A 20,136-nucleotide genomic window follows, 5' to 3' on the forward strand; every position below is an offset into this window, starting at 1 on the left:
AAATGTATTAAGAACATAAGAATTGCCATACTAGGACAGACCGAAAGTCCATCAAACCCAGCATCCTGTTTCCAACAGTGGCCAAACCAGAAACCAAGTAGTAAAATAGATTTTATGCTGCGCATCCTAGGAATAAGCAGTGGATATCTCCAAGCCATCTTAATAATGACCTACAAAATAATAGCTTTTTTAAAACCCCACCAAGCTAACTGATTTCCCCACATTCTTCAGCAATGAATTCCAGAGTTGAATTATACATTGTGTGAAGAAATATTTTCTCCAGTTTGTTTTAAATCTATTACTTAGTAGCTTCAGTCCTAGTATTTTTGGAAAGAGTGAACAAGCATTTCACATTTACACTTTCCATTCCACTCAGTATTTTATAGACCTCTGTCATATCACCCCTGAGCCATCTCTTCTCCAAGTTTAAGAGCCCTAACCTCTTTAATCTTTCTTCATAGGGAAGGCATCCCAAACCTTTCATCATTTTCATCGCCCTTCTCTGAATCTTTTCTAATTCCACTATATCTTTTTTGAGATACAGTGACCAGAACTGCACACAGTATTCAAGTTGTGGCCGTACCATAGAGCAATACAAGGGCAATATAATATTTTCACCTTTGTTTTACATTTCTTTCTGGATAATTCCTAATATTCTATTTGCTTTCTTAGCCACCGCCACACATTAAGCTAAAAGTTTTACTGTATCCTCAACAATGACATGTAGATCCTTTTCCTGGGTGGTGATTCCTAACATAGAATCCAGTATCATGTAGTTATAGTTCAGGTTCCTCTTTCCTACTTGCATCACTTGTCATATGCCATTTTGACGCCGGGTCTTCCAGTCTCACTGTCTCTTGCAATTTTTCACAATCCTCTTGCGATTTAACAACTTTGAACAACTTTGTGTCATCAGCAAATTTAATTCTCACTAGTTATTCCTATCTCTACTACCGACCTCCAGGGCAGTCCGAAGAGACTGATGAAGAGATGACAGATGAGATTAAACATGAATGCAAGGGAGGCAACACAGTTATCATGGGTGATTTCAATTATCCGGGGATAGATTGGAACCTAGGCAACTCCAGCTGCAGTAGGGAGACCAATTTCTGGATGCTGTAGGCGATTGCTTCCTGGAACAACTTGTCATGGAAAATACAAGAGGAAATGCAATTCTGGACTTAATTCTAAATGGACTACGAGGACCGGCACAAGGTATAGAAGTAGAAGGGACACTGGGAAACAGTGATCACAACATGATCCACTTCCATCTAGAAACAGGAACAAAAAGTAGATCCAGAATGACTGCCACAGCACTGAACTTCCGAAAAAGGAACTACAAAGGGATGAGAGTCATGGTGAGGAAGAAGATTAGGAAGAGGATAAGCACTGTAAATACCCTAGAGCAAGCATGGTCCCTTTTTAAGGACACAGTCACCGAGGCGCAAAATCTATATATACTGCGTATCAACAAGGGTTCCAAGAGGAAGCAGAACAAGGAACTGGTGTGGCTCACTGTAGCAGTGAAGGAAGCGATCAGAGACAAGAAGACTTTGTTTAAGGAATGGAAAATGACAAAAGCAGACGAAAAATGGAAAAAGCACAAACATCAAAACAAGTGCCATGAGGCGGAAAGAGGGGCCAAAAGGGACTACGAGGAAAAAATAGCCAAGGAGGCATAAGAACATAAGAATTGCCGCTGCTGCTGGGTCAGACCAGTGGCAGCCCTTACGTCAAAGACCAGTGCCCTAACTGAGTTTAGCCCTACCTGCGTACATTCTGGTTTAGGAGGAACTTGTCTAACTTTGTCTTGAATCCCATGAGGGTGTTTTCCCCCATAACAGCCTCCGAAACAGGGTTCCAGATTTCCACCACTCTCTGGGTGAAGAAGAACTTCCTTATGTTTGTATGGAATATATCCCCTTTTAACTTTAGAGAGTGCCCTCTCGTTCTTTCGATATATTAAGGGAAAACGACCCACAAAGGAAGCAGTGGAATAAAGGGAGTACTAAAGGAGGACAAAGCCATCACCGACAAACTGAACACATTTTTTGTGTCTGTATTTACCGAAGAGGATATATCCAATATACCAGAAGCCACTCTTCTCTTTTTTTCTATTCCTTCCTCCCCTTAGTATGTCTGTTTCTGTATTGTTTTTGTTCATTATTTATTTTTCATCTTAATTGTACAACACTTTGTAATGTAATGTAAAGCGTTTTATCAGATTTTTAATAAACTATAAGCTATAAGACGGGAAACTGACAGGGTCGACGATCAGTCTAGAAGAGGTATGCAGACAGATTGATAGACTTAAAAACTATAAATCCCCGGGACCGGATGGCATCCACCTGAGGGTAATCAAGGAACTGAAAGGGGTTATAGCTGAACTGCTTCAACTAATAGCCAATCTGTCGATCAAATCAGGAAAGATTCCGGAAGACTGGAAAGTGGTGAATGTTACACCGATCTTCCAGAAAGGTTTGAGGGGGGATCTGGGAAACTACAGACCAGTGAGTCTGACTTCGGTACCGGGAAAGATGGTAGAGGTGCTGATAAAGGACCGCATCATCGATCACCTTGATGTGCACAAACTGATGAGCACCAACCAGCACGGCTTCAGCAAAGGAAGTTCTTGCTTGATAAACTTACTGCACTTCTTCGAAGGAGTAAATAGGCAGATAGACAAGAGTGACTCAGTCGACATCGTATATCTAGATTTTCAGAAGGCATTTGACAAGGTCCCGCATGAACTCCAAAAAATTGCAAACTATGGAATTGAGGGTGATATACTCATGTGGATTAGAAACTGGTTGGCGGATAGGAAACAGAGAGTGTGGATAAATGGACATTACTCAAACTGGAAAAGTGTCACGAGTGGAGTGCTGCAAGATTCAGTGCTTGGGCCTGTGCTCTTCAACATATTTATAAACGACCTAGAAATTGGCGCGACGAGGGAGGTGGTTAAATTTGCAGACGATACAAAGTTATTCAGAGTAGTGAGGACACAGAAGGATATAAAACATCTTTTTCTAAGAGTTAATTTAAAAGGTACTCGAGATGAGATCATTCCTCCATTAATTTAAAAAAATTTTTTTTCTTATGCTTTGGCTCTCATATCCATAACCTTATCCAAAATAGCTTAGAACTGGGTCTATTACTATCAGTGTGGAAAAAGGCCTCCATTATTCCAATAGTTGAAGATCACAAAGCCAGTCTTGAGAACGCCTCAAACTACCGGCCCATAGCTAACATTCCTTTTTTGGCAAAACTAACTGAAAGACTGGTATTTGAACAATTATCAGATTTTGTGGAAACAACTAATGTCCTACACCCAAATCAAACAGGTTTTAGGAAAAATCACTCTATGGAGTATTCACTTATTGGACTAACCACAAACGTACTTTATCACTTAGATCACCACAACTCTGTTATTCTTTTTTCTCTTGACCTATCAGCAGCGTTTGATATCATTGATCACGTATTACTTCTTGATAGATTGAAATCAATAGGAATTGGTGGTCAAGTTCTCGATTGGTTTAACTCATTTCTCTCTGATCGTTCATCTGCTGTTATCTTTAAAGATATAGTTTCAAAACCTTATACTTCTAATTATGGTATCCCCCAAGGATCCATATTATCCCCACTTTTATTCAATATTTTTCTTTCTCCGTTATTAAGCTTATGCCAATCTATAGGCTTTACTTCCTTCACTTATGCTGATGATGTTCAATTGCTCCATCCACTAAACTCAGAAAACAAAGATGAAATAAATAGAAAGTTACTAGATATTAAACAATTGCTTAGCTCTAATATGTTAGCTTTAAACATACAAAAATCCAAAACACTATTTTTCCCTTGGAAAAAAGACATAAGTCTAAGTGCTCCATTTATTTTTGATAATGTTCATCTAAAATCAGTAAAATCCCTAAAAATACTAGGTATTATTATAGATAGGTTATCTTTCCACGAACATATAACTAACACTGTCAGATCTTGTTTCTATAGGCTGCGTATGATCTGCTCAATTGCTAAATTTTTAGAACCAAAATCACTTAACATATTGATCCATTCGTTAATTATTTCAAAACTTGATTACTGTAACTCTCTATTAATAAATGTCACCCAAAAAGAAAAGAGGCATCTTCAGATAGTTCAAAATACCACCATCAAATTAATACACAACCGCAAAAAATTTGATCATGTTACTCCACTCCTGATTGAATCACATTGGCTTCATAGAAACATAGAAACAGACGGCAGATAAGGGCCACGGCCCATCTAGTCTGCCCACCCTAATGACCCTCCCCTACCTTTGCCTTGTGAATAGATCCCATGTGCCGATCCCATTTGGCCTTAAAATCAAGCACGCTGCTGGCCTCAATCACCTGCAGTGGAAGACTATTCCAGCGATCAACCACCCTTTCAGTGAAAAATAATTTCCTGGTGTCACCTCATAGTTTCCCGCCCCTGATTTTCCACGGATGCCCTCTTGTTGCCGTGGGACCCTTATCGCATTACCTTTAAAATTTTACTTTTAGTTTTTAAAACACTGTCCTCAAACGAATCCCAATTCATTAATAAACTACTTATTCCCTATAGTACATCATGTTCTTTAAGGTCCATTAATCAAAAACTCTTAACAGTTCCATCACTGAAAGTTATCGGAACTTGTCATCATGATATTTTCTCTGTAATGGCCCCACAATTATGGAACATCTTACCTCAGCATCTAAGAGAGGAAAATGACCTAAAACATTTTAAAGGCATTCTGAAGAGCTTCCTTTTTAAAGATGCTTTTAATTTATAATCATATTTAATGATTACCTTCTTTTTTTTATCTTATTCCCCTTTCCTGTTGTTTTTACCATTCCTGTTTCCTTTTATGCTTTATTAATACAATTGTAGTTCTGCCCTTTTTTCCCTTATGTATCTGTTAGTTTGTATGTCAGTATGTCAAACTTATGTAATCTATTATAAATAAGCTAATGTGTACACCTTTTTTTTTATTTGTAAATCGCTTAGCAAATTAAATTAAGCGATTCAATAAGTTAAAAATAAACTTGAAACTTGAAACTCGAAGACCTACAACAAGACATAAACACACTCGAGGAATGGGCCGCGAAATGGCAAAAGAAGTTCAGCGTGGATAAGTGCAAGGTGATGCATGTCAGTAACATAAATCATATGCACGAATATAGGATGTCCGGTGCTATACTCAGAGAGCGCCCTCAGGAAAGAGACTTGGGAGTACTTGTAGACAAGTCAATGAAACTGTCCGCGCAATGCATGATAGCGGTGAAAAGGGCAAACAGAATGCTAGGAATGATTAAGAAAGGGGATCAAACAAATCTGAAAGGTTATCATGCCATTGTACCGGGCCATGGTACGCCCCCAACACTGGTCGCTGTACATGAAAAAGGACATAGTACTACTTGAAAGGGTCCAGAGAAGAGCAACAAAAATTGTTACGGGACTGGAGGAGTTGCCGTACAATGCGAGGCTAGAGAAACTGGGCCTCTTCTCCCCCACAAAAAGAGAGGGGACAGGATCAAAACATTAAAAATATTGAAGGGAATTGACTCAGAAGAGAGAGATTGTTCACCCTCTCCGAGGTGAAGAGAACCAGAGGGCACTCGCTAAAGTTAAAAGGGAATAGATTCTGTACAAACGTAAGGAAGTTCTTCTTCACCCAGAGAGTGGTAGAAATCTGGAACGCTCTTCCAGAAGCTGTTATAGGGGAAAGCACCCTTCAGGGATTCAAGAAAAGTTGGATAAGTTCCTGCTGGAACAGAACATATGCAGGTAATGCTAGACTCAAATAGGGCACTGGTCTTTGACCTAAGGGCCGCCGCGTGAGCATGATCAACCACTGGTCTGACCCAGCAGTGGAAAATCTTATGTTTTTATGTTCTCTAGATCATTGATAAATATGTTTTAAAAAACTGCAGTTCCAGCACAGACTCCTGGAAAACCCCACTATTTACCCTTCTTCATTGAGAATATTGACCATTTAAACCCACTCTCTGTTTTCTGTTTTTCAACTAGTTCTTCATCCATAAAAGGACATTACCTCCTATCCCATGACTTTCTAATTTCCTCAGAAGTCTTTCATGAGATACTTTTTCAAAAGCCTTTTGAAAATCCAAATACACAATATCAACCGGTTCACCTTTATCCACATGTACATTCACCCCTTTAGGCAAGATTTCCCTTGACTAAAACCATGTTGGCTTTCTCTCTTTAATCCATGCATACATATATGTTCTATCATTTTGTGCTTTATAATAGTCTCTACCATTTTGGCCAGCACCAACATCATACTCACTGATCTATAATTTCCCAGATCACATCTGAAACCCTTTTTTAAAAATTGGCCTCACATTGGCTACCCTCCAGCCTTCTGGTACTATGCTGGTTTTTAAAGAGAAATTACAAATTATTAACAATAGCTCTGCAAGTTAATTTCTCAATTCTATCAGCACTCTAGGATGTATACCAACCAGTTCAGGTGATTTTCTACTGTTCAAATTGACCCATTACATCATCCAGTGTTACATAGATTTGTATGAGTTTCTCCGATTCATAAGAACTGAATACAATTTCTGCAACCGGCAACTGCCTCATGTCTTCCTCAGTGAAGACTGAAGCAAAGAATTCATTTAATCTCTCTGCTATGGCCTTGTCTTCCCTGAGAGCCCCTTTTATCCCTCGGTCGTCTTGCGGTCCAACCGATTCTCATCCTGGCTTCTTGCTTTTAATATATCTAAAAAAAATTTTACTGTGTGTTTTTGCTTACAGCGCAATCTTCTTTTCAAGATCTCTCTTTGCCTTCCTTATTAGTGCCTTGCATTTGACTTGACATTCCTTGTGCTGCTTACAATTATTTTCAGTCGGATCCTTCTTCTACTTTCTGAAGGATTCTCTTTTAGCTCTAATAGCTTCCTCCACTTCACTCATTAACCACGCCAACTGCCCTTTGGTTTTCCTTCCTCCTTTTTTAATACATGGAATATATCTAGTATGGGCTTCTAGGGTGGTATTTTTAAATAACATCCATGCTTGATGTATATTTTTGACCTTTGCAGCTGTACTTTTAAGTTTCTTTTTTACCATTCTCCTCGTGTTATCATAGTCTCCTTTTTTAAAAGTTAATACTGTTGTATTAGATTTCCTGTTGATATTCTGATGAAGAGCTCAATGTACTTGTTTGTGCCCAAGGCCCATCAAAGAGTTAATTCTATAAACTGTAGCCATTAAATACAAGATAAGAGATATTGTGATTCCCCAAAAACCAGACCTACCTGTAGTAATTCAGGTCCAGAGTTCACTGTTCTGTACATAAATTCTCTTTAGCATAAAGTATGTATATAAAAACATATGTGTTACCAGTTCTGACAATATGAATTACAGTGGCTACCTATAACGCCTATGCCTCTTTTATGTAATATATCAGTTATTTTAGCAGGAACAGAAGAATATTTTTGAACTGTATGGCAAGCCTGTCAGAATACTATATGGGGTGTGTAAAGGTTGCGAGGCCAAGTGGCAAAATCAGCAATAGCTGAACAGTCCTGCCTCCCTATTGAAGCATTAGTATTCATCTTGCATTACTGTAGACAACATGACATAGATGATTTCTATAAAATGCAGCAATCAGACTACTAAAGAACCTTCATGCCCATCATCTTGTCAGCAGCCCACTAGCTACCCATAGCCAAATGCTGTATCTTTAAGGGCTTGATGCTAGTGTACAAATCCTTACACAACATGGCGCCAGACTACATGTCAAGCAAGCTTCCTTGATATGTACCAAACAGACCACTCCACTCCCAGGGTGAAACATGCCTCCAAACACCCCTTAGTTGTGCCCTTCAACTGCAAAATGCCAGATAATGATCCCACTCCCATTTCATACCTAGCTAATAGAATCAACTGCCCTCACAGATCAGATCCCTTGAAGGGCTCATGAACTTTAGAAAAGCTATAAAAACTCACCTCTTCACCTAATTCCCCTGCTGATTGCCATGATTGGAAAGAAATGTGTAGTAAAGCTACAACCTCTATGCTCCATTATCCACCAAATCCATCTCCTACCCCCATAAGGCCCCCTGGTACCTTCCATTTCACAGAGAACTGAAGCAAAAATGTCGAGCCTTGGAATGCAAATGGAAAAAATCTAAATCCCCTACAGAGAGACAGACCTGGAGGGTCAATATTAAGCTCTACAACACAATATTAAAAAAAGCTAGGAAGAACTACTACGGAGACAAGATCTCCAGATCTAACAACCAGAATAGTGCATTGTTTAACATCTGACGCTCCTTAACCTCTAAAAAAGACTCCACCCTGCTCCCCTCTTCTCCGTCAGCCAATGTTCTAGCTAAATTCTTCTATGATAAGGTCACTTCTCTAAAATGCACTTTCCCGCCTACTGTCTCCTTCAACTCTCTGGTGCCCACCGATTCCATCCCTATCCCACCTATCTCCAACCCCATCCCAGCTGACAGATCCTGACTGCCTTTGAGCTCGTATCCGAATCACAGGTCTCTAAACTCTGCCTCAAACTAAAAACTTGCAACTGTACCTTGGACCCATTCCCCTCCTACCTATTTGAGAAAATTCCCACACAGGCCATCGCATCTCTCACCAAACTTATAAACTTTGACCTTCTATCGGGTCTATTCTCTTCTGAAATGGAACACATTGCTTTGACCCCACTATTGAAAAAATCTGACCTAGACCCCTCCACTCCATCCAGCTATCGTCCAATAGCAAATATCCCTCTCCTAACCAAGATGCTAGAGTCTATCATTTCTTCCCAACTTTCATCCTACTTAGAAAGATTCCTATCCTCCTCCCTTACCAATATGGATTCAGACCCAATTTCAGCACCGAATCCCTATTGGCCTCACTAATCTCTAAGGTTCAACAACTTCATTCTTGTAATAAGTTCGCTGTTCTTCTTCAATTCGACCTTTCTGCTGCTTTTGACGTTGTCCATCATGATATTCTAGTTTTCCAACTCTCTGAGATAGGCATCAACTCCACAGCTCTAGACTGGTTCTCAAAATTCTTACGTTCCCGTTCTTACACTGTTAACATGAACGGCACCTCATCCTCCCCCTGGAAACTGACATGTGGAGTCCCACAAGGTTCACCGCTATCCCCTATTCTTTTCAATATCTACATGTCCTCTCTGAAACACTTTACTCTTATGCTGATGACATCCTTGTCCTCCTCGAGATCGACTCGAACCTCATTAATCTCCCCGAGAACATATCCTCATGTATAACGAACCTCCAATCCTGGGCCCTCACTGTACATATGAAACTAAACGAGTCCAAAACAAAACTACTTTGGCTCGGTCCAATATTAGACCTCCATTCCATTGTCCTCTGGCCCCGCACTTCAGCTTGAGTTCTCAAGCAAAGTTCTGGGCATCATCATGGACTCCTCACTATCCTTCAATGACCACCTCCATTCCTTAGTAAAAAAAAAAAATGCTTCTTTAGCCTTCATATGCTGAGGAAAGTGAGATCCTGTTTCCATCAAAAACACTTTGCCATCATTGTACAATCCATCATCCTCTCCAGATTAGACTATTGCAACTCTATCTACTTGAGCCTAACTAAGAAAAGCCTCCATAGACTCCAGTGGATACAGAATGCCGTGGCTAAGCTTATTTTCACAAAAAGTAAATTTGATCACATCTCACCACTTCTGTCCAAGCTTCACTGGCTTCCAGTTATCTCCAGGGTCCACTTCAAGTGTGCCTGCCTAACTTTCAAGATCTTTCACGGCATTCTTCATCCCGTTATTCCACTATCTTTGAATTCCTCTAATCCTAATTCCACCAGACTCTCCCAAAAATTAAAACTATCCTTCCCTTCTATAAAAGGTATATCCCATGTTGGAAAACTAGGGACATCCCTCCCCTTTAGAATCACTGAGCTCTGGAACAACCTTACATCCCCTCTCCGAATCTTGAGCTCCCTCCAACTCTTCCGAAAACATCTGAAAACTTGGCTTTTCTCAAAAATGTAACATCCCCCCCCCCTCTCTGGTACCCTATCACCCCTTTATCTTCCTTACACTTAATCCTATAACCCTCCTTTGGAGGTCCTTTCTATCTTAATCCCTGTAAACTGTGCCGAGCTCTACGATTGTGGAGAAGATGTGGTATACAAACCTAAGGTTTAGTTTAGTTTAGTATAAACAAATTGTATTATAAATATGACAAATTGTAACCTGCTTGACAGTATATTATATAAGGATGGCAAATTTTACAGTGAAACTAGAACTTCTGTATATGTTAAGTTAGGATTAACACTTGGTATTGTAAATATGGCAAATTATAACCCTTTTGATTAAATATTATGCATGGTAACCCATTTGACTATGTATGGTAACATGTTCTTAGCTTGTTAGAGAGAACGTGATAGAAAACAAATTAGATAAATTTTGTAAGCGATCTATAAACTGATAAGGGATTACTTCTGCAGGAGTTGCCTACAGGGCTCCTGGTCCATGAAGAATCAGTGCATGAGGAATAAATGTATCCAAGTTCTACCCTGCACAGCCCAAGTCCAACAAGCAATGACCTTTTATTTACAGTTCAGATTAGCATAAGCACATGAGTAAATTAGATTTATATGAAAATTATGCAGAAAAGCACTAAACCTCAAAGCAATAACAGAGATGGTTTACCATTCAGCAGCAAGGTCTCATGGAGAGGCGTGCAGACAGCAGAAGGCAGGTGATTCCAGATGAACATGATGACATCTTCCAAGTCTGATGTCACAGCAGCTGGCTAGCTTCTGTTCTTAAGTGCAGCCTGGTTTATATAGAGGGGAAGGCTTTGTTTCTCCTATTGTTGCTCAATACATTGCTCTAGAAGTTTCAGGAAAGTCCAGGAAAAGTGGGGTGGTAGAGTTATTTTAGGTGTGGGGCTTGCATGTGATAAATCTTGGAAATGAGGCTGTTTGCTGGATGATGCATCATTAGTAGGGACAATTTACAGATACTGGTAAAGTTGCAGGGAGCAGTTTGCAAGGTTTTGAGCAAGTTTTGGGAGGCAGTTTTGGAGGCCAGGGCAGTTTACAAGGTGAAGCAATTGCAGGAGAAAGTTTTGGGGTGGGGCAGTTATAGAAACTTTATTTGGGGTGGTACAGTTTGCAGGGTGCAGAAACAATTCTTGGAGTTGGGGGAAGTTTGCAAAGAGTTGGTGCATTGTGAGGTTATTTAGGCGGTGGGGCAGCTTACCAGGTAGTGGGGTTGTGGTAGATTTTAGGGGTAGCAGCAGTTGGGGAGGTTTTAAGAGGTGGGGCTGTTTGTTCAGGGAGCATTTTTTACAGTTATGAAGTGGTTTAGGGGTTTCGGAAAAGAGAGCATGGAGAGGCAATTGAAAGGAAGAATTGCTTAACTGCAGTGTTTTACTGTGGAATGTTTCTATGCTAGAGAACTGAAAACAGTTTCAGAGAAATGCATTGGGCCTTTTATTTGGGGGGAGTATATTTCTGTGGAACTCCTAGCCTAGTTTGGCCTATTTTGTAATTCAATGTGTCTTTTTACCAGTTTTTCCCCACATGCCAAGTTTCATTCCATTCCATAATTCTATGCTACAGAAGCTAGAACTCCTCCTCTCGTAGAAATACACTGGACAATTTTTGAGGGGAAATTATTTCTCTAGAACTCCCAGTCCAATGTGATATATTTTAAACTCATTATGTTGTTTTACCAGATTTTCCTTCATGGCAATTTTTATCCCATTTTGTTAAATTTTCAGAGTTATTTTGCCCCCAGACAAACAGATATTTTTGACTCCTTTTGCATTATTCTTTCCAACTTCCATTTGAATGGAAAGAATAATAATGGACTATCATTTATATAAATACAAAAAAATCTTTTTATTGAACAACTCAAACAGTCAAAATTCAATAAACAAAAAAGGATTGTAAGCAATGTTAATAAAAAAAATACAAAAAACACATTCAAAAAGGTTTTTATATGTAATCATAGCTTCACATCAAAAATTGTATATAATTTATTTTATATTATGTCCATCTAAGGATAATTTCTAGTGGTAGTGTTACAAGACTATTGCTAGAGATCAGGTGCTTATTTGTGGGCATCAACCTGTGTGGCAGCAGACAGGAACAACTGACACTGAGTTCAAGGTTCTGTATATACTTGGGTAGAGCTGTGGGGGAGGAGGGATGGGTGGTGATGGCAGGGTTTCCTTACTGGTGGGCTTGGTGAGTATGAGAATGGATGAAGGTTGGGGAGCTTGTACCAGGGGAGCTCAGATTTGTAAGGTGGGGTTAGGGGGCTTGACTGGGTGGTGCAGGGTAGGATTTTGGCTTGGGGAAGAGCCTTTTCTTGTCACAAAGGTGGACAATTAATTTTCCCAAAGGGCCACAGGAGAAACTGGGACTGTTTTAGAGGGCCAGACCAATAGGCTGAACTCAGTTCTGCTCCACATTAAATTTGTCTCTTTATAAAAAGCAGTTAATTGTATGGTTTTGATTAGCTGCTACTGGTAGATGTTATGATTAGGCTATAAAAATGTGAAACAGGCATAGGAAAAATGTCATTACAGCATTGGTAAAAACTTCTTGTTGCTTTTGCAGCTTAGCTAGTAAAGCTTCAGATGTCTGTGCCCGCTCTGCATTTCTCAAGTTCTTATTCTTCTCAGCGCATTTAGTCTCATAATGGCAATTCAAATTGTAATCCTTAAACACAGCAATCTGTTCTCCACAAACTAAGCACACGGCTTTACCTTTGACTTCAATAAATAAATACTTAGAAGTCCATGTCTTGTTAAAAACTCTACATTTTTTATTGATCTTTCTTTTTTTAATGTGAGCTGACATTTGTGAGGCCTAACAGCTAACACATCTCTCGTAAACATCTCTTTGCAATGCATTACAGTGAAGGTGCATACGTTCACATGCACACCCACCCACAAACATACGTAAATTGATTACGTATGTAGAAAAAATTAGCAGTTGCCTTCAAAATAGAAACAATACAGTCATATTGCATATATGATGTGAATTATTATGTTTGATTCCTAATTTATATCATTGATCTCATGTGGACTAGTCAGGGGCAGCCAAACGGTCAGATATGGCCAGGAGCCATACAATGTCCATATCTGTTGTATCAGAACTCAGAAATAAGGGTAGGGGGGCTAAAATGATGGGAACTAAAAGGGAACATTATATGGGGGAGGTTGGGAGCACCATTGTATTTGATGCTTGACAGTATGAATGCTCTCTTGCTATCAGGCGCTGTGTCTGATGTGGTGTCTCTACAATAACCATCTGCCCTGTGCAGTAAAAAAGAACTTAAGAATATAACAGTTGCCATTCTGGGACAGATCGAAGGTCTATCAAGCCTAGTATTCTGTTTCCAGTAGTGGCTAATCCAGGTCACAAGTACCTGACAAGATCCAAGAAAGTAAAACAGATTTCAGGCTGCTTATCCTAGAAATAAGTAGTGGATTTTCCAAGTCCATTTTTATAATGGCTTATACAGACTTTTCTTAAGAAATTATCCAAGCCTTTTTTTAAAATCCTGCTAAACTAAATGCTTTTACCACATTTTCTGGCAGAGAAATCCAGAGTTTAATTACATGTTGAGTGAAGAAATATTTTCTGTGGTTTGATTTAAATTTACTACTTAGTAGCTTCATTGCATACCCCCTATTTTTGGAACATAAGAAAAACATAAGAAATGCCGCTGCTGGGTCAGACCAGTGGTGCATCATGCCCAGCAGTCCACTCATGCGGTGGCCCTTTGGTCAAAGACCAGCGTAAACAAGTGATTCATGTCTACCCATTCCACTCAGCATTATATAGACCTGTACCAAATCTCTTCTCAGTCATCTCTTTTCCAAGCTGAAGAGCCTAGTTAGTTTAGCCTTTCTTTGTAGGGAAGTTGTCCTATCCCTTTATCATTTTTGTTATCCTTCTCTGTACCTTTTCTAATTTTGCTATATCTTTTTTGAGATGCACTGTTCAGAACTGCATGCAGTATTCGAGATGTGGTTCTACCATAGAGTTATACAAAGACATTATAACATTAGTATTTTTATTTTACATTCCATTCTTAATCATTACTAACATTCAAATTGCTTTCTTAGCCACTACTGTAACTGAGCAGAGGGTTTTAACATATCATCAATGATGACTTCTAGATCCTTTTCCTGGGCACCTAGGGCTAGATTCCCAAAACTCACCATATATTTAACAAAGGATGTTAAACATGTCCTAGCCAATTTAGCCTCCAAGTTTTTTTACTGGCCGATTCTCAGAACAACTTATCGTGGTCTTTCCCGTGCTTCCTAACATCCTCCGATTGTACTATGGGGTACAACAAGGTTATTAATATTAAAATGATAGTATAACGAGGTCATTAATATTAAAATGAGCACTACGGGCGATTCTCAAAACTTTTTGCCCACTTTATATAGGCAAAGTTTTTGGCAGGGTCTGAACTGATTGGCTCAGGCACTGACAGGAAAGTAAGGCTTGACAGCTCAGAACTCACCACAAAAAATCCCCTCCTGTGCACAAAACAAAACAAAAAAAAGATCCCCTAATTCCTCCCTTCCTCCCACCGATCCCCCCCAGAGCTGTTCAATGCCCCTATCCGTAGTACTTTAAAAAGCAATTTGGCAGGAGGGATGCCCACTCCCTCCTGCCGCTGAGGTCCCTGGGGTCCCCCTTCCCCCATACCTTTAAATTTGCCCACTCTCTTCTGCCAGCAGGCCCTCCTCTTCAAAATGGTGGGCCTTCCCCTTCCCGGTGCATCCTGGGATGCACTAGGAGAGGCCTAAGGCTATGATTGACTAAGGTTGTAAGGCCCCTTAGTTGCCCTTCCCCTAAAGGAGCCTTACAACCTGAGTCAATCAGAGCCTTAGGCTCCCTGCCTGATGCATCCTGGGATAGAGGGGCCTTAAACATCTGAGCCTTAAGTGCCTGAGCCGACCGCCCTTCCCCTCACCTTCCTGCAGTGGTGTACTAAGGGGAGGTCGGTCTACCCTGGGTGCAGCCCATAAGGTTGTACTCTGAGGGCTGGCGTCAAACTTCTTCCAGCAGCAGCAGCATTCACAACTTGCTGCTGTAGCTAGTGTTGGATCTTCCTCTCTGCCACATCCTGCCTTTGCAGATACAGGAAGTAGGCAAGACCCAGCAGAGAGTAAGGCCCGACACTGGCATGAGCAGCGAGTTGTGAATGCTGTATTGCTGACCAGGGAGGGTTTTACAAAGATGGGGAAGGAGGGGAGCGGAGGGGGAGAGAATTGCTGCACCCAACTGGATAGAACTTTTCAGCAGCCCCTTTTAATATAATTGAAAGATCTGTTAAAGTTTTAGGAATGACAGTTGACTTAAGTTTATAATTTGAGACACAGGTAAATAATTTGGTTAGGAAAATTTCTTTCTGCCACATCAGACATCATCACTCTCTCCAAACTCTGCTTGACTGCTGCCACTAACCATCTCTGATGCCTGAGTGTGGAAGTGTACTTGCACTATGTCCCTTTTTGCCACTGCTGTTAATGAGTCTGGGAGAGTGGAGCTGGAGCCACTGTAGCCACCACTGCTGTCATGGGAAGAAAATTGAGTAAAGCAAAGGAGAAGAAACAGAAGGCGTTTAGAAGAGCGAGCAGTCATGGATGTTGTCTGTGCCAAGGTGGAAGCAGCCAATAAGCTTGATGACCTCCAGGAAGCTTTTCCTTTCTTCAAGAAATATTACAGAAATAGGCTAAATATATCAATTGAATGCAAGAGGGTTTCCAGCTTAGACCAAGCAACTGTGGACTGGGCCTTTGAACTAACTAAAACTAATATAAAAAGCTTCTATGAGCAAAGTGAGTAGAAAGATCAAGAAAAGTGGGACGAGTTGACAGATGACAGAGCTTAGTACCTGATTGCTTGGGAGAAAGGCAATTGGGAAGGGAGAGGAGAGGAAGGGAGGGAGGGAAAGGGAAGAAGGAAAGGAGATTCCAGGGCATGGAGGGAAAGGAAGGATGGAGGAAGGGAAAGGAAGGAGAGGAGATGCCAGACCTTGGAGGGGGAGGGAGAGATGGGGAGGAGAGAGATGCCAGGGCATCAGGGGAGGGAAGGAGACAGATGCCAGACCATTGAGGGGGAGGAAGAGATGGACGGGAAGGAGAAGAGAGAGATACCAGGGTATGGGCAGAGAGAAGGGAAGGAGACAGAGATGCCAAACCATGGGGGTGGGAAGGTGAGGACATGATAATGGTAATAATGTGATACTAAGAGCAGGGGTCAAAGAACAGTTAAGCCCTGGAATGTGAGGTACAAAGTACACTAGAGCACAAAGAAAAGAAAAATTTGTACATAGCCAGTCATAGTTGCAGTGAAATGGAAAGAAGCCAGACATTTTAAGGGGAGCAAAGTGCGTTTAAATTGAAAGACAATAAAACAACAAGGCAAGCAGATTTTGCAGAGAGATGAGAAATGTATAAGAAAGAAGTTTCCAGAGCAGCTAAACAAATAGTATTCAGTACAATGTACAAGTATGCTAGACTTAGCAAAGCAACGACATGTCATAGATAGATAAGAAAATAGTATATGAGAGCAGCACAGAAACTTAAACATGGGATAGTCAGCTCTGAGGTCTTGTGAGTGACTTCGCCTTGTACAACTATATTGGCTGCACACAATTTGTAATCATTTACTTGCTTAATAAAGAAAATTTTGGTTATACTTGTACAAGTTTCTTTGGTAGTCAGTTCTCAATTGAGTAGGGATCGTAGGTTCCTACACAATTTGTGATCCTGTTGATGTGATCTCCAGAAGGTGGTACTGTTCACCTCCTGGAAAGAGTAGACCCTCGCTGGTCGAGACGAACAAAAAGTAAGTGGATGCTGCAGAAGACTTTGGAAAGTAAGTAAAGGTTATATTCAGTATGTTGCCTAATGAAATACAGTAGTGAACTTAGCTAATAGTTTGTTAGACAAGAATATACAAAACTTCCATGATAAGTGGGTAAAGAAAACTAGTAATAAACAGGGTTTGTAGGTCTGGCCAAAAACAGGCTCGTCGAAATGGTCTTACCTGTGTCATTTAAGAATGTGGATTATAGAAAATAAAAAAGATAAATCACAAGATCATCATTTGCAGGTTTGGAAATTATGGAAGGAATTATGTGAAGACCCCCTGGAAGATATTCCAATAGTTTAAATGAAGAAAAAGTCCATATTGGGAGGCATAGAGGCCCGTATTCTATAAACGGCGTCCTGATTGTAGGCAGTGGTAGGCGTCCTACCGCTATCTAACCAGCTAATTGGGACATACGTTTTTAGAAAAAAATTTTCTGAGGCAGGCCACCTACATTGGAGGCGCCTCCGGGAGCTTAGGGAGGTGCGTAAGCCCGGCTAGGTGCAGGCGTGGTTTGGCCCAGAAATAGCCTTAGGTAGACCTAGGCAGCCGGACAAGTCTTCCTAGGCCAGTGGGAGACGCGTGCAATGTAGACCAACAAAATGCTGGCCTACATTGTAAGTAGATGCAGCCACTGAGCTTATCGTGGCAAGGGATCTCCCTGCTGCGATACGTTTACGGCCGCAGCTGTGGCTGCCTGTCTCCTCCGCCCTCCAAATGTACGCAGAAGGAGGGATGCCTAGTCCCTTCTGCTTGGAACATCCCCCCCCCACCCCCGAATGAAAGCGGCAGGAAGGATGCTCAGCCCTTCCTGTCAGAATCGGTGGGGGCCATGTAGATTGCGCCACTGTCCCCCCACCCAGGATTTTTTAGACTTCAATAATATCTCCCCTCAGCCGTCTCTTTTCCAAGCTGAAGAGCCCTAACCGTTTTAGTTTTTCCTCATATGAGAGGAGTTCCATCCCCTTTACTATCGTGGTCGCTCTTCTCCAAATGAGGTTGCACCATGGAGCGATACAGGGGCATTATAATATTCTTAGTCTTGTTAACCAATCAATTTGAAAAGTTGACTCCTATGCCATCCAGTCCAGACAGTTTGCTACTCTTCAGTTTGTCAAATTGCCCCATTACATCTTCCAAGTTTACAGAGATTTGTTTCAATTTCTCTGATTCATTAGTATTGCATACCATTTCTGACACTGGTATCTCCCCCACATCTTCCTCGATGAAGACCGAAGTAAATAATTCATTTAATCTCTCTGCTATGGGCTTGTCTTCCATGACTGCCACTTTTACTTCTTGGTCATCTAGCAGTCCAACTGACTCTTTTACCAACTTCTTGCTTCTAATTTACCTAAAAAAAAGTTTTTACTATATGTTTTTGCCTCCAATGCAATCTTCTTTTCCAAGTCTCTCTTTGCCATCCTTATCAGCACTTTGAATTTGGCTTGCCATTCTTTATGCTGTTTCCTATTATTTTTAGTTGATCCTTCTTCCATTTTTTGAAGGATTTTCTTTTAGCTCTAATACGAGGGTGAATCAAAAATTAAAGGCAATTGTTATGATAACCAGAACAGAGCTAGTGAAATGCAATGTATGTACTTGTACATTGCCTGTTGGATAGTTCATCCACGCACAGTGCAGCACTCGGCCTTTAGTCGAGTGGCAGCCTCAATGTTGCATGGTTGGGTTTCTCCTCCCTCCAAGGTTGGGTATCTTTTTTTTTTCTCTCTCTCTTTCTTCCCTTCCACTCTGGTTGGGTATCTTTCTCTCTCTCTGCCTCCCCTTCCTCCTTCCTCCCTCTGTGGTTGCCTGCCTCCCTCCCTCTGTGGATAGGTTTCTATCTTCCTCTCTCACTCTAACTAACCTTTTATAATAATAATAATCACTTTATTTTTCTATACCGCCAACACCCAAAAAGTTCTAGGCGGTTCACAGAATAAAGAGGACTGGACATTCCAGTGATGATACAAACTACAAAGCACACAGAAAAGCAGTCCAATATTTCAATAGTGAAAAATACAATAAGAAACTATGACACAGTCATCAATCAAGTAACAAATCTTTTGAACAAATAGGTCTTAACCAATTTTCTAAATGTGCAATAATGTTCAGATTGTTGAATCAGGTATCTAACCATACTTGAACTTTACCTGCTTGATAAGCCAAAGATCAATCAAAATATTTTTTATAATGGCAATTTTGGGAATTGGAAAAGTAAATAAACCAGTATGCTAAGTAGGCCTAGTTGAACAGTACCATTCAAAATGAGAGAGGAGATATAGCAGAGCTAATCCAAACAACATTTTATAGCAAATACAAGCAAATTTGAAAAGTACTCTTGCTTCCATTGGCATCCAGTGCAGCTGACGGTAGTAAGGGCTGACATGTTCAAGTTTTTTTAATCCGAAAATTAAACGGATTGCTGTATTTTGGATTAGCCTTAATCTTCCTAAGACAGTTTTATAAGCTCCCAAATAGATTATATTGCAATAGTCAAGAATAGATAAAATTAATGCTTGAACTAGTAATCTGAAAGAAGTAGGATCAAAGTATTTTTTTGATGGAATGCAACTTCCATAATGCAAAGAAACATTTCTTTACAAGCATAGCAGTATGCTCTCCCAGGGTTAAATGGCGGTCGAGTATGACTCCTAAAATTTTAAAAGGCGAGGCTATTAGATATTCTTGTCCTCTTAAACAGAGTTTTATCCGTAATTTTATCATTGGGACTATCCAAAAAGAATCTGTTTTTTTTCACTGTTTAATTTCAATTTAAATTCAATGGTTCATTGTTCAATCTGATTTAGGATAAAAGTAATCTGATTTTTTATTTCAGAGGTAAAAGAAATGACTGTTTGTAATCTATCCCTGAAAACAGGCGTGATCCCAGAGGATTGGAAGATAGCTAATGTTATGCCCATCTTTAAAAAAGGATCGAGAGGTGACCCGGGGAACTAAAGGACCGGTAAGTTTGACTTCGGTTCCGGGGAAGATGGCGGAAGCGCTGATAAAAGAAAGCATCAATGAGCATCTAGAAAAGAATAAACTGATGAAAACAAGCCAACATGGATTCTGCAAGGGAAGATCGTGCCTAACGAACTTATTGCACTTTTTTGAAGGAATTAACAAACAAATGGATAAAGGGGATCCCATAGACATCATATACTTAGATTTCCAAAAAGCCTTTGACAAGATACCCCACAAACGTCTACTACGGAAA

The 20,136-nt window shown here is 40.4% G+C and overlaps 1 protein-coding gene across 3 annotated transcripts in view; it reads left to right on the forward strand.

The window, feature by feature from the left end:
- The window catches only part of RGS22 (regulator of G protein signaling 22), a 475,118-nt gene that overhangs the window by 427,976 nt on the left and 27,006 nt on the right, over positions 1–20,136 (forward strand). The gene's annotated exons all lie outside the window — the stretch shown is intronic.

Source organism: Geotrypetes seraphini, chromosome 2 (assembly GCF_902459505.1).
Source record: "Geotrypetes seraphini chromosome 2, aGeoSer1.1, whole genome shotgun sequence".
NCBI classification, from domain to species: domain Eukaryota; kingdom Metazoa; phylum Chordata; class Amphibia; order Gymnophiona; family Dermophiidae; genus Geotrypetes; species Geotrypetes seraphini.